This window comes from Balaenoptera borealis (genome assembly GCF_965194805.1).
Source record: "Balaenoptera borealis genome assembly, chromosome: 5".
NCBI classification, from domain to species: domain Eukaryota; kingdom Metazoa; phylum Chordata; class Mammalia; order Artiodactyla; family Balaenopteridae; genus Balaenoptera; species Balaenoptera borealis.
The window spans coordinates 43,348,836-43,362,420 of record NC_138862.1 but is presented as its reverse complement, the minus strand read 5'-3'; the positions used below and the strand labels follow the sequence as shown (position 1 = coordinate 43,362,420).

Sequence of the window (13,585 nt, the reverse complement as noted above, 5' to 3'; positions counted from 1 at the left end):
CAAAGAGAACCCTGTATCTTTTCTCTTCCTTAAAATAGCAAACCAAACTACCATCCCTAGGGGAATTACAGATATTAGTGCTACCATCAAGGACTTGAGATACGCAAGGGTTGTCATTCCTAGCACAGCACCAATGAACTAGCCTGTCTGGTCAGTGCAAATACATGGTGGGTCATGGAGAATAACAGTAGACCATCAAAAACTTAATCAAGTACTGATGCCCATTGCAGCTACGGTTCTAGATCAGATATCTCTATAGGCACAACTCAACAAAGATTTTAGCACTTGCTATGTAGTAAATAATTAATTTTCGAATAAAGTTAGTATGCAAAATCATAAATGGTTTGCATTTTCATGCCAGAGAAAAATAGGTAACGTTACTGTCTTGCTACAGGGCTTTGTCAACTCTTTAGCTTCCTTTCATAATATATAGAGAGTTTTTAGTTCACTAATTAGCTAGCACTCTAGATAACTTATTAAGACAAATTTGTGCCAGAAGGTATGGGATAAACTACAAATGTTCATGAATCTGCCTTGTTGGTGTAGTTTCCAGAAGTCTAGTAGCTTGGATCTGTCAGAATACTCTTTCTAAAGTAAAAGGTATGACCAGCTTCAAAAGAATAAGCACATGGGACTTCCCTGGTGGCGCAGTGGTTAAGAAGCCGCCTGCCAGTGCAGGGGACATGGGTTTGAGCCGTGGTCCGGGAAGATCTCACATTCTGTGGAGCAACTAAGCCTGTGCACCACAACTACTGAGCCTGCACTCTAGAGTCCGTGAGCAACAACTACTGAGCCCGCATGCCACAACTGCTGAAGCCCACACGCCTAGAGCCCGTGCTCCGCGATAAGAGAAGCCACCGCAACGAGAAGGTCACGCACCACAGCGAAGAGTAGCCCCCGCTCGCCGCAACTAGAGAAAGCCCGCGTGCAGCAACGAAGACCCAACACAGCCAAAAATAAATAAATAAACAAACAAACAAATAGATTTATTTTTTTAAAAAAAGAATAAGCACAGTGTTTCATGGGTGTGTAGGGATTTTAGAGGCAAAATATCCTGTATTTGCGTAAGCTGCTTGTACCCAGACACCAGGCACCTAATGTGCCTGTTTTCAGTGTGATCTGGAGAGAGAAATTTCACTTTATCAGATTTAGGTTGTAATATAATTGTGCTTCTACTAGGCATAATGACTCAGTAGTTCAAATGGTTCTGGAATTGTCTTTGGCATACAGATGCTGTATGATGTTTCTGGTAACCCCAGAAAGAAAATCAGAAAAATCCCTAGGGTAAGACCATGTCCTCCTCTTTTGGCAAATGTTCTACATTAGAAAAGCAGCTCCAGGCTTGTAGCTGGACCCTTGTACAGACTAAATGACTGAACATGAGATACCTAATGATCACATGAACCAAACTGCCCATTATGACAATAATCCAACAAACCTTAGCATTGGAGGTCAACAGGCAGCATTCCCTTATAAAGTAAATGTAAGATATACAAAGCAAAGCTCTATGAGGCCCTGAAGACATGCGTGAACTGCACAAGCACATAACTAAGATCCATGGCACCTGTTCCTACTGTTTCACTTCCTCTCTCTCTCAACCCACATTTGTAGTCTCATGGAAAGCTCCCTATGACAAGTTAATAAAAGGGGAAAAGGTGTGGGCCTTATTCATGGATGGATCTACAGTAAACTAGAACCAGATGGAAGTATATGACTAGTGCTCTACAATCCCCCTCAGAAATGGGCCTCAAAAGCAGTGGAAAGGCAAACCTTCCTGTATGGAAGTGGCTCTCCACATTATGGGAAAGGAGAATAACCTCGCATGGATCTGCTGGAACAGAATCTAGAAAAAAGTCAGAAAGTTAATGAAAAAGTGGTCTAGTAAAAGATAAATGAGAAAGATTACTGGAATCATGAAAAGATTAATAATTTAAAAGGAATTAGTGTGTAAGAAAAAAAGACTCATTCTCCTATTCTTAAATAAAACAAAAAGCAAATGTTTCTAAAAATATAGAGAAAATGAGCACCATGAAAAAAATGAAATAATTTCTTTTAAAAAATCTGCTGTCAATTATAGTCACTCTGTGAATCAGCTAAATTTCCCATTATAATTGTTTTCAGTTTCCTTGATTTGAAGGGAGCAATTGCCAACACTTGCTTAAATTTAGATCAGTGCAACAATACACTGAACTGCATTCTTGATCATATAGGAGCATAGTGATCAATAATTATTTCTGCCCTTTTTAGAAATGCTAGAAACCTGTCTTAAATGTTAAGTTACTGAATAGGCCATGGATCATTATCATACAGAAGCAGGAATTCATGGTCTGAATAAGCCCACCTTAACATTCTGAGTCTTGCTACTTAATGGATCCAGGTAAATGATTACTTAGGGCCAGTTGCAGGGTCATACCAAGGCTCTTGAGCTCAGGATCATTTCAAGGGCCTACAATTAGGACAGCCCAATTATCTGGTGACTTAAATGACCCAAGTTTTACCAAAGCCTATGCCAACTTCAGTCCATCTTAGCATTTATCTCCTATAATTAATAAATGTATAATTAAGTAGCTTAGATTCTTTCTCTGATTATTAAAAGACTCAAAGACCTCTCTGTCAGAGGTCACAACAACATTGATCAAAAGTCTGCATTCATTTATTATGATTAGAAAACATATTATTTAACCAACTAAAAGTAAAAAAATATTAAGAAATATTATCAAGACCATTAAAGAGGAATATGTATGTCCATACACAAATTCTTTAAAAAAATTTCCTTTTTACTTAGGAATCCAACAGAGAAGTCCTCTCTTTGTTTCATAAAAAAGCACAAGTTGAGCATAGGGGGAAGCTGTCATTGTGCCTTTTTAAATTCACTTTCAACATACTCTTAAATAAAGAACAAAAAGAATATTCTTACTCTCTGCTACATGGAAGTTAGAATTCCTTCATTCATTTATAAAAATTATTTGGCTTGAATGTGCATATAGTATAGGACATGCAATTGTTTGAGGCAGGAATACCCATTAGAGAGGCTATACAAAGTCTGTTCCTGCCTTTGAACCTCCTAGAACCTAGTAAAGACTGATTGGATGCCTGCTCTGAGGTAAATCTCCAGCCCCACAAACAGTTAAACTCATAACTCCCTCAAGTACATGCATTCACAGGTACACAGGCAGCACTTAACTCTCAATTGTTATGTCCAGGCTCTGTTCTCCCTCAGATGAGAACAGCCAAAGTATTCTCTAGTCCAAGAGTCCAACACAAATCGCTAGGAGTTGTAAATAAAGCAGTAGATAATTTTTACCTGCAATGTTAGAGATCATTTTTATGTGATTTCCCTGGCCCTTTCACCTACACGGGAGCACGCTTTGGAACTCTCTGACTGTTATCCAGCATTGTACTTTTAGAAAATCGTAACTACCACTCAAAATAAATAAATTTAAAATAATAAGTGGGAAAATGAATGAGAACTTGTAAAAGTGTTTAATAAATTTGCAGCTAAAAAATGGTATTGAATTTGATTGGTCTAACTCTGTGATTAGAATTTGAATGAAAGTATATTCTTGGGAACATCTCAGATTTCAAGGTCATCTAATCAGATTCCTAACAGTTCTTCACTGACTAGCATCAGGTCCTACAAATTTCCCTAAGAAAATATTTTTATTTAACACATTTTTATCACCAAAAACTGGACCTAGGGCTTCCCTGGTGGCGCAGTGGTTAAGAATCACCTGCCAATGCAGGGGACATGGATTCGAGCCCTAGTCCAGGAAGATCCCACATGCCGTGGAGCAACTAAGCCCATGCACCACAACTACTGAGCCTGTGCTCTACAGTCTGCGAGCCACAACTACTGAACCCGTGTGCCACAACTACTGAAGCCCACTTGCCTAGAGCTGTGCTCTGCAACAAGAGAAGCCATTGCAATGAGAAGCCCATGCACCACAGCGAAGAGTAGCTGTCGCTCGCTGCAACTAGAGAAAGCCCGCGCACAGCAACAAAGACCCAACACAGCCAAAAATAAATAAATAAAATAAATAAATTTATTAAAAAAAAAAAAACTGGACCTAAAGGCTTTAATAAGTGGTTTAGTTTTAGAATGTGGTTCTTCTGAAAGTCATCAAACTGATACATGCATCCGAAATTTATATCTGGGACCTCCCTGGTGGTCCAGTGGTTAAGACTCCATGCTTCCACTGCAGGGGGCATGGGTTCAATCCCTGGTCAGGGAACTAAGATCCCACATACTGTGCAGCCGAAAAAAAATTTTTAATTGTATCAGATTATTCATAACAGTGTAAGTGATATCCTTAGGCCATTTAATGTAGAACATGAAGTTCACAGTGGTGGGTACATGGTGAAAACAAGACCTCAGATCATTTTGTTTCCAAGGACTAGAATAAAATGCTATAAGGATTTAAATCCTAAGATTTTATTTGGTTGGTCAGATGCAGAGAATAAACTGAAAATACAATAGAACTATTGAAATTATTAACTTGGAATTCTTATGTATTTTTTTCTGCACCCGTAAATTATGTCCTCCCTGAATAATAAAGTATTCTTGGGCTTTCCTGGTGGCACAGTGGTTGAGAATCTGCCTGCCAATGCAAGGGACATGGGTTCGAGCCCTGGTCTGGGAAGATCCCACATGCCGTGGAGCAACTAGGCCCGTGAGCCACAATTACTGAGCCTGCGTGTCTGGAGCCTGTGCTCCGCAACAAGAGAGGCCACGATAGTGAGAGGCCCACGCACCGCAATGAAGAGTGGGCTCCACTTGCTGCAACTACAGAAAGCCCTCGCACAGAAATGAAGACCCAACACAGCCATAAATAAAAATAAATAAATAAAAATTTAAAAAAAAGTATTCTTTATATTTTAAATTGCATAGACAACTTGCATATGGATACAATGTAGTAAATGGCTACATTGTACAATGTAAAACACATTAGTGATTATTAGAAACAGTTTTTTGAAAAATCTCCCAATATATTACTACGAATCCATGTTCATAAATTCTAAAATTTGTAAAAACGGATCTAGGCCATCCTTGAAACTGTCACTCATTTTTTAGATGCTTAGTAAACAGAACCAGCTGTGATTTTGATGGCTATGAAAGTAGATATAACACCTTTTCTTCTTTCTCGTATAGTCTTCTGTATATCTCTATGTTCAACAAATATAAAGATATGTTCCCATCAAACTACCAATGGCATTTTTCACAGAAGTAGAACAAAAAATTTCACAATTTGTGTGGAAACACAAAAGACCCCAAATAGCCAAAGCAATCTTGAGAAAGAAAAACGGAGCTGGAGGAATCAGGCTCCCTGACTTCAGACTATACTACAAAGTTACAGTAATCAAGACAGTATGGTACTGGCACAAAAACAGAAATATAGATCAATGGAACAAGATAGAAAGCCCAGAGATAAACCCACGCACATATGGTCACCTTATCTTTGATAAAGGAGACAAGAATATATAATAGAGAAAAGACAGTCTCTTCAGTAAGTGGTGCTGGGAAAACTGGACAGCTACATGTAAAGGAATGAAATTAGAATACTCCCTAACACCGTATAAAAAAATAAAATCAAAATGGACCAAAGACCTAAATGTAAGGTCAGACACTATAAAACTCTTAGAGGAAAACATAGGCAGAACACTCTATGACATAAATCACAGCAAGATCCTTTCTGACCCACCTCCTAGAGTAATGGAAATAAAAAAATATATAAACAAATGGGACCTAATGAAACTTAAAAGCTTTTGCACAGCAAAGGAAACCATAAACAAGATGAAAAGACAACACTCAGAATGGGAGAAAATACTTGCAAATGAAGCAACTGACAAAGGGTTAATCTCCAAAATATACAAAGAGCTCATGCAGCTCAATATCAAAAAAACAAACAACCCAATCCAAAAATGGGCAGAAGACCTAAATAGACATTTCTCCAAAGAAGACATACAGATGGGCAACAAACACATGAAAAAGTGCTCAACATCACTAATTGCTAGAGAAATGCAAATCAAAACTACAATGAGGTATCACCTCACACCAGTCAGAATGGCCATCATCAATAAATCTACAAACCATAAATGCTGGAGAGGGTGTGGAGAAAAGGGAACCCTCTTGCACTGTTGGTGGGAATGTAAATTGATACAGCCACCATGGAGAACAGTATGGAGGTTCCTTAAAAAACTAAAAATAGAACTACCATATGACCTAGCAATCCCACTACTGGGCATATACCCTGAGAAAGCCATAATTCAAAAAGAGTCGTGTACCACAATGTTCATTGCAGCTCTATTTACAATAGCCAGGACATGGAAGCAACCTAAGTGTCCGTCAACAGATGAATGGATAAAGAAGATGTGGCACATATATACAATGGAATATTACTCAGCCATAAAAAGAAATGAAATTGAGTTATTTGTAGTGAGGTGGATGGACCTAGAGTGTCATACAGAGTGAAGTAAGTCAGAAAGAGAAAAACAAATACTATATGCTAACACATATATATGGAATCTAAAAAAAAAGAAAAAAATGGTTCCGAAGAACCTAGGGGCAGGACAGGAATAAAGATGCAGACATAGAGAATGGACTTGAGGACACAGGGAGGGGGAAGGGTAAGCTGGGACGAAGTGAGAGAGTGGCATGGACATATATACACTACCAAATGTAAAATAGATAGCTAGTGGGAAGCACCCACATAGCACAGGGAGATCAGCTCAGTGCTTTGTGACCACCTAGAGGGGTGGGATAGGGAGGGTGGAAGTGAGACACAAGAGGGAGGAGATATGGGGATATATGTATATGTATAGCTGATTCACTTTTTTATAATGCAGAAACTAACACACCATTGTAAAGCAATTATACTCTAATAAAGGTGTTAAAAAAAAAAGATATGTTCCCAAATTATTTGTAAGATTTCACAAGGCTTCCTCCATAATGTTCTATGGTTATTATTCTTATTTAGAAGGAATGGATGTTGAGGAGAAAAGGATTCGTTCACTTAACTATAGAACATTTTTACTTCTGGAGCTTCTAAATAGAGATGATAAGAAATACACAGCAACAGTATAAAGGACCCATTTCTTAGGAAAATGTGTAGAAAATATTTTAAAGAAATTAAAATATATAAAAAGAATATACTTTTACTGTTTAATGATCCTGACCTGGTGAATTTAGGAATAAAAGGTAAACTTACCATGCCTTTGATAGAAAGAAAAAAAATAAAACCACCTCAGGTGATTTTAAATTAAAAGTTTAAAAATCACTATTATTAAGAAATGTAGGGCTTCCCTGGTGGTGCAGTGGTTGAGTCCACCTGCCAATGCCGGGGACACAGGTTCAATTCCTAGCCCGGGAGGATCCCACATGCCATGGATATGCTGAGCCCATGCACCACAGCTGCTGGGCCTGCACTCTGGAGTCCTTGAGTCACAGCTACTGAGCCCACATGTTACGTCTGCTGAGGCCTGCGTGCCTGGAGCCCATGCTCCACAACAAGAGAAGCCACGGCAGTGAGAGGCCTGCACACCACAACGAGGAGTGGCCTCCGCTCGCCACAACTAGAGAAAGCCCCCGCACAGCAACAAAGACCTAACACAGCAAAAAAAAAATAAAAACACATAAATAAATAAATTTATTGGAAAGAAAGAAATGTAAACATATACTTAAGGTGTCATAAGAGTAGGAATGGGAACAGAAGGAAGCAAAGGAATGTTAATAAAGTCAATACATGTAAAACAAGTATATGCCTTGTATAAAGTCTCAAGATAGCATGTTTTTGTACTTTAAAAGTCAAGTGAAATGGAGATTTCCAGTCTTCCACCCCAGAGATTCTGAGTCTTTTGTTGTCTTACCCTTGACAGGCCATAGGTGATACAATTGGCCATTTACTAGTAACGCAGTGCATAGAAGCACAAGAGATATCCTAGTGAAACCCCTGGATGGTCCCCAGACTTACTCCTTTCTGCTCCCATTGTGTGACATCAACCCGAATACTTCATGGCAATTATCATTACTTCTGATATTACAGGAGCTCCTGTGTTTGTTTGCTGGTCCACTGTCAGGAGGAGGAGCTGAAAGCAGTTTGTTCCTACTCACAACATCCAATTCAGTGAAATTCTTTGTCCTCTGGCTGACTGAGTGTTACCTCCCTGAAAACCACAATCCTCAATAGATGTTGATAGGAACTAATCCTATTTCCAACACGTAGTGTCTGGAACTGTATATTTTAGCTTTAGGGGATGCCCCAACAGAAAATAAACTGTTAGTTGATTACATAATGACCTCCTAGGGAACAGCGCCTTACCCCTACAGGGTATTGTCCCTAAGCCAGTGCTTTGGCTAAGCCTTTAGCAGTATATTCCATCATCCTAGTAGGTCAGTTGCACGCAGAAGACCAGTGGATCCTATCATTATGCTTTTTATTTTTGTGCCTCCTTTACCATCAAATGGACCTGGGTCTAAAGCAACATCCTTTGGGATAACATGTTTATAAATCAGACATTCTATAAGCACTCAGATGGTGGTGGGGGTGGACACATTGTAGATAAGAAGAACCAGCCCATATCTAGAGTAAATATTGATTGTAATTAAAAAAAACCCTGCTATCTCATCCAAGACAGAAGGGGCCCAATGTTATCACTCTGTGATCAGTAGCTAGTTGGTTTTCTCAAGGATTGGTGCCATATCAATCTCTGCAGCCAACCGAATAGTCGTTCAGAAAGAAGCAGTAGCTAATAAACCCTGGTAAAGGGAGAATATGCTATAGAGTCCATGCATTGCCTCTATGCCTTCCACAATGGCTACTGTATTTATGGGCCCATTGTATCATCTTGTGCTGGTATTTTAGGATTCAGATCTAAGCACTTTACCACTCTTTCAGTTAGTAGTGGGGAATGATCCATGAAGCTAAAGGTAGGAGTTGAAGTGCAAGGGTAGTAAATACCATGGAAATCTGGACTACTTATTCAAGTAATTTTCTTGTGCCTTCTGGATCGAAGCTGGTTCAATCTCAATTATAAAATTTCTATTAGCCAAAGGGTGGTTGTACTCACAGTGGAATTTATGACCCAGAGAATCTGATAGTATCCAGATTATTCCAGGTAGCAGTCATTAAAGCTATCACTTGCTTAGATTAATGTAATCTACCTAATCTATTTGGTTTTTACATGTACTAGAAAGATAAAATAAGCAGGGAAATTATGGGAACCACCACATCTGACTTTTTCAAGTTATAGATGGCACAGATTCTGAAATTTGTGTATTATAAGAGTTAGAAATACAATATTTTGTATGTTGTAAGAGAGAGAAATCCAACCTAATTTTCTTCTAGCTGTTTTCACATTAAATAAACTATTCTTTCTCACTGGATTTATATTTCATCTTAGACATACATAAATTATCATGTATACCAGAATCTATTTACAGACTGTCTTTACAGACCAGTTCTACTGATTTATTCCTATACTAATAATATGTAGATTTGATTGCAGTAACTTTGTAGTATGCTCTGAAATCTGATAAGTAAATTCCAACTCAATATATTTATTGGTAATAAAATTTTTGGCTAATCTAAACCATACAGTCTTGCAGAACATCTTGAGGTTATTTTACTTGATCTATATCTCCTCAAACAGTGTTTGAATTCTAAAATATTAGTCAAAGAAAATGTAACTCATATACATTGTCTTCTCATCTAAGAACATGACTGTATTTCCTTTTGCCATATCTTATTTTATATCTGTCTATTAAATTTAAAATCTGTTTTCCTTGAGTTCCATAGCTTTCTTGGCAAAGTTATTCTCAAAGATTCAATGGTTTGGTACTAGGGTAAATGACATTTGTCTCCAATCTCTATTATAGATCTTTATTTCCAGTATCAAAGAAAACTATTGCTATTTGTTGTATTAATAACACTACATTACCACATTATCTTATTAGTTTTAACAGCTTTACTGAAATATAATTAAAGTAAAATAAACTGCACATATTTAAAGTGCACATTAATAAGATTTGGCATGTGTATGTACCTGTGAAACAATCAAGATATTGACTATATTCATCACTCCCAAAAGTTTTTTTATGCCCTTTATCACACCTCTTTCCCACGCCGTTCACTCCTGTCCTCATTGTACTGCCCCATGTCCAACTATTATTCTGCTGTCACTAGAGATTAGTTTGCATCTTCCAGAATGCTATGTAAATGGAATTTAACATTATGTACTGATTTTAGCCTGATTTCATTCACTAAGGATAGCTATTTTCAGAATCACTCTTTTTGTAACAGGTATCAGTAATTCATTTCTTCTGATTGAAGAAGAGTGTTCCGTTATGTTTGTTTAGTCATTAACCTGTTGATGGCTATTTGGTTTGTTCCCAGTTTTTGAACATTAGAAATAAAGTTGTTATAAACATCTGTGTATAAGTCTTGGTATGGACTATGCTTTCATTACTATGTGTGGAATGCAGAGCAAAATGCCTAGATCTCATGGTAGGTGAATGATAAACTTTTTAAGAAACTGTCTGTCAGACATTTTCCAAAATTGTTGTACAATTTAACATTCTCACCAGCAGTGTATGAGACTTCCAGTTTATTCATATCCTCATCAATACTTGGTATGGTCAGTCTTTTTAGTTTTAGACATTCTTACAGGTTTACAGTGGTATCACATTGTAATTTTAATTTGCATTTCCCTAATAAAGTTGAGCATCTTTTTTGTGCTTATTTGCTATCCATATGTTTTCTTTTTTGCAAGAACTTGTTCAAATCTTTTGCCACTTTTTTTTTTTTTTGGTTTATAAAATGTAATTTTATTTTATGTTACTCTGCTGTTACATAGGGCATAACATTTTCACAAGGCTTTTTTGGGACTACAGTCAATGATTATTAGAGCAACACACAATAGTGGTCCAACTCTCTAAATAACAATCACTAGACAAATTGTACACCCTCTCACATGTGTACAAATCTGCATGGAAAAGTACTAAAGTTTTAGACTTGGACTTGTATACTTTATTTCCCCTTTCTAGTGTATTAAGAAATGACATGCACTTTCATTTGCCAAAAGCAATGCTTGTATTTTGGCAGCAACATGCTACTTCTATTACATAGTAAAGTGAATACCAGAACTACAAAGGCAGGAGATGTAAGTGAATTTTTATTGGGAAGGGAAGTTGTCAACTTAAACAGCAGCAAATGAAGAGTGAATGAGGAAACTCCCTGCTGTCACAGATACACAAGACCTCCATCATATATGATACAGGAGGCATTTTAATTTGTGACCCCCAGCCTCAAAATGTCAAATATTTTTCCATTCAATCTAATACTTCTGGATTCCTACCAAAAAGGAATATATTAAGAGGATGGAAAATTTGCTTACTGAAAGAAAATCCCCGAAGAAGAGTAAGGGAGGGAATGTAGAAATTAAGAAGTTATGTAGAACACTCTTTAAATTGTAATTAACTACATTTTCATATCTTCACAGTAATACAAAACACAGTCACGTGCAGAACTGGTTCAGGTTACTGAAATACAAGATAGATTTTTAGTTCTCTACATAAGTGTTTGGAAGTTACTTGTGTTTATATAAAATGAAGCTATTAATACTTTTCTACAGCAGTAACTGCACACTAGGAAGGCCAAGACAAACACAAATCAAGGAATGGAGTTTTCCCAAAGCTGCAGTGTGAAAAGACTATAAACAGTTGATTCCATACACATGAATGGGTTTCTTTGCTATAGGAAATCCAAATGGAATAAGGAATGGAGATGAGTAAAATCTTGAGGGGAAGAAGGATGACACCCTGTATGCACTTAGTTCTCTGCCCCTTCTGCCACATCACATTCTTCTCCTGCACTGTCTGATGTCCATTATGTTAGGTTGTCTCTAAGCAACTGCATGATGAGTGTGCTGTCTTTGTATGAGTCTTCATTCAGTGCATCAAGTTCTGCAATGGCCTCATCAAAAGCCATTTTAGCCAGTGTGCAGGCAAGTTCTGGGTTATTAAGGATCTCATAGTAAAATACAGAAAAGTTAAGAGCCAGCCCCAGGCGTATTGGGTGTGTGGGTTGCATCTCTTTCTTGCTTATATCAGTAGTCTCTTGGTAAGCTCCTTGGGAATTATCTATCGTTTGTTTCTGATCATCACCACAAGCAACTTCAGCAAGGTACCGGAAGTAATCTCCCTTCATCTTCAGATAGAAGACCTTACTCTCTGGATTAGTTGCATTGGCTATTAAATACTTATCCAACAATTCCAGGACCGTGGTGCAGATGGACCTCAGTTTGGACTCCACTTTCTCCCGATAGTCCTTAATCAGCTGCAACTTCTTGTCGGAGGTGTTGGTCTTCTGCTTGATGCTCGAGATGACACTCCAGGCGGACCTGTGGCCCCCGACCACGTTCTTGTAGGCCACCGAGAGCAGGTTGCATCCTCGTTGGACAGCTCCGCGCCCTGCTCCGTCACGGCTTTCATGCAGGTGGCCATGTCGTCGTAGCGTTTGGCCTGCTCGGCCAGCTTGGCCTTCTGGATCAGCTCCGTCTTTTCCGTGGGGCCGGGGACAGGACAGCGAGGGCGAGCACCAACCCGGATGGCGAGGAGAGTCTCTTTTGCTACTTTTAAATTGGATTTTTGTTATCTTATTATTCAGATTTGAGTTCCTAATATATTCTGGCAATCATTCCTTTATCAGATATGTGATTGGCAAATATTTTCTCCCAGTCGTTGGCTTGTATTTTCATTCTTTTAACAGTCTTTCAAAGAACAGAAATTTTTAATTTTGATGAAGTTTAACTTATTAATTTGTTTTTTTATGGATCATGCTATTGATGTTGCAACACAGAGTCACACAGGTTTTTCCCTTATGTTGTCATCTAGAAGATTTACAGTTTTAGGTTTTCAATCTAGGTTGATGATCCACTTTGAGTTAAATTGTGTGAGATGGTTGAAATTCATTGTTTTGCATATGTGTTTTCAGTTGTTGCAACACCATTCCTTGAAAAGACTATCCTTTCTCAACAGAATTACCTTTGCAGCTTTGTAAAAATGTAATTGTCAATATATGAGTGAGTCTATTTCTCAGCTCTATTCTTTTCCACTGACCTATACATCTATTTTCATGCCAATACCAATCAAAACATTACTGTAGCTTTATAAATCTTATAATATCTTAAAATCAGGTAGTATTAGTTGTCAAACTTTACCCTTTTTCAAAGTTGTTGGCCATTCTAGGTCCTTTGCATCTTTGTATAAATTTTAGAATCAGTTTATCAATTTCTACCCAAAAAGAAAATAGTCTGCTTGGATGTTATTGGGATTTAGTTGAATCTATAGATAAATTTGGGGAGAACTGACATTTTAACCCTATTGAGTCTTCTGACCCATGAACATAGTTTATCTCTCTAGATCTTTTTTAATGTTTCTCAGCAGGGTTTTGCAGTTTTCGTTAGATTTATCCCCAGTGGTTTCACATTTCCTGATGCTGATGTACATGGAATTCTTAAATTCCAATCTGAGTGTTAAAAATATATAAGATTTCAAAAGTTTTTTATACATTGATACTGTATACTGAACCAA

The 13,585-nt window shown here is 37.7% G+C and overlaps 1 pseudogene across 1 annotated transcript; it reads right to left on the bottom strand.

The window, feature by feature from the left end:
- Positions 1-4,052: 4,052 nt before the first annotated feature.
- LOC309628820 (14-3-3 protein theta pseudogene) lies at positions 4,053-12,591 on the bottom strand (annotated as a pseudogene). The gene has a single exon. The product of its transcript is annotated as a 14-3-3 protein theta pseudogene (transcript).
- Positions 12,592-13,585: the final 994 nt, after the last annotated feature.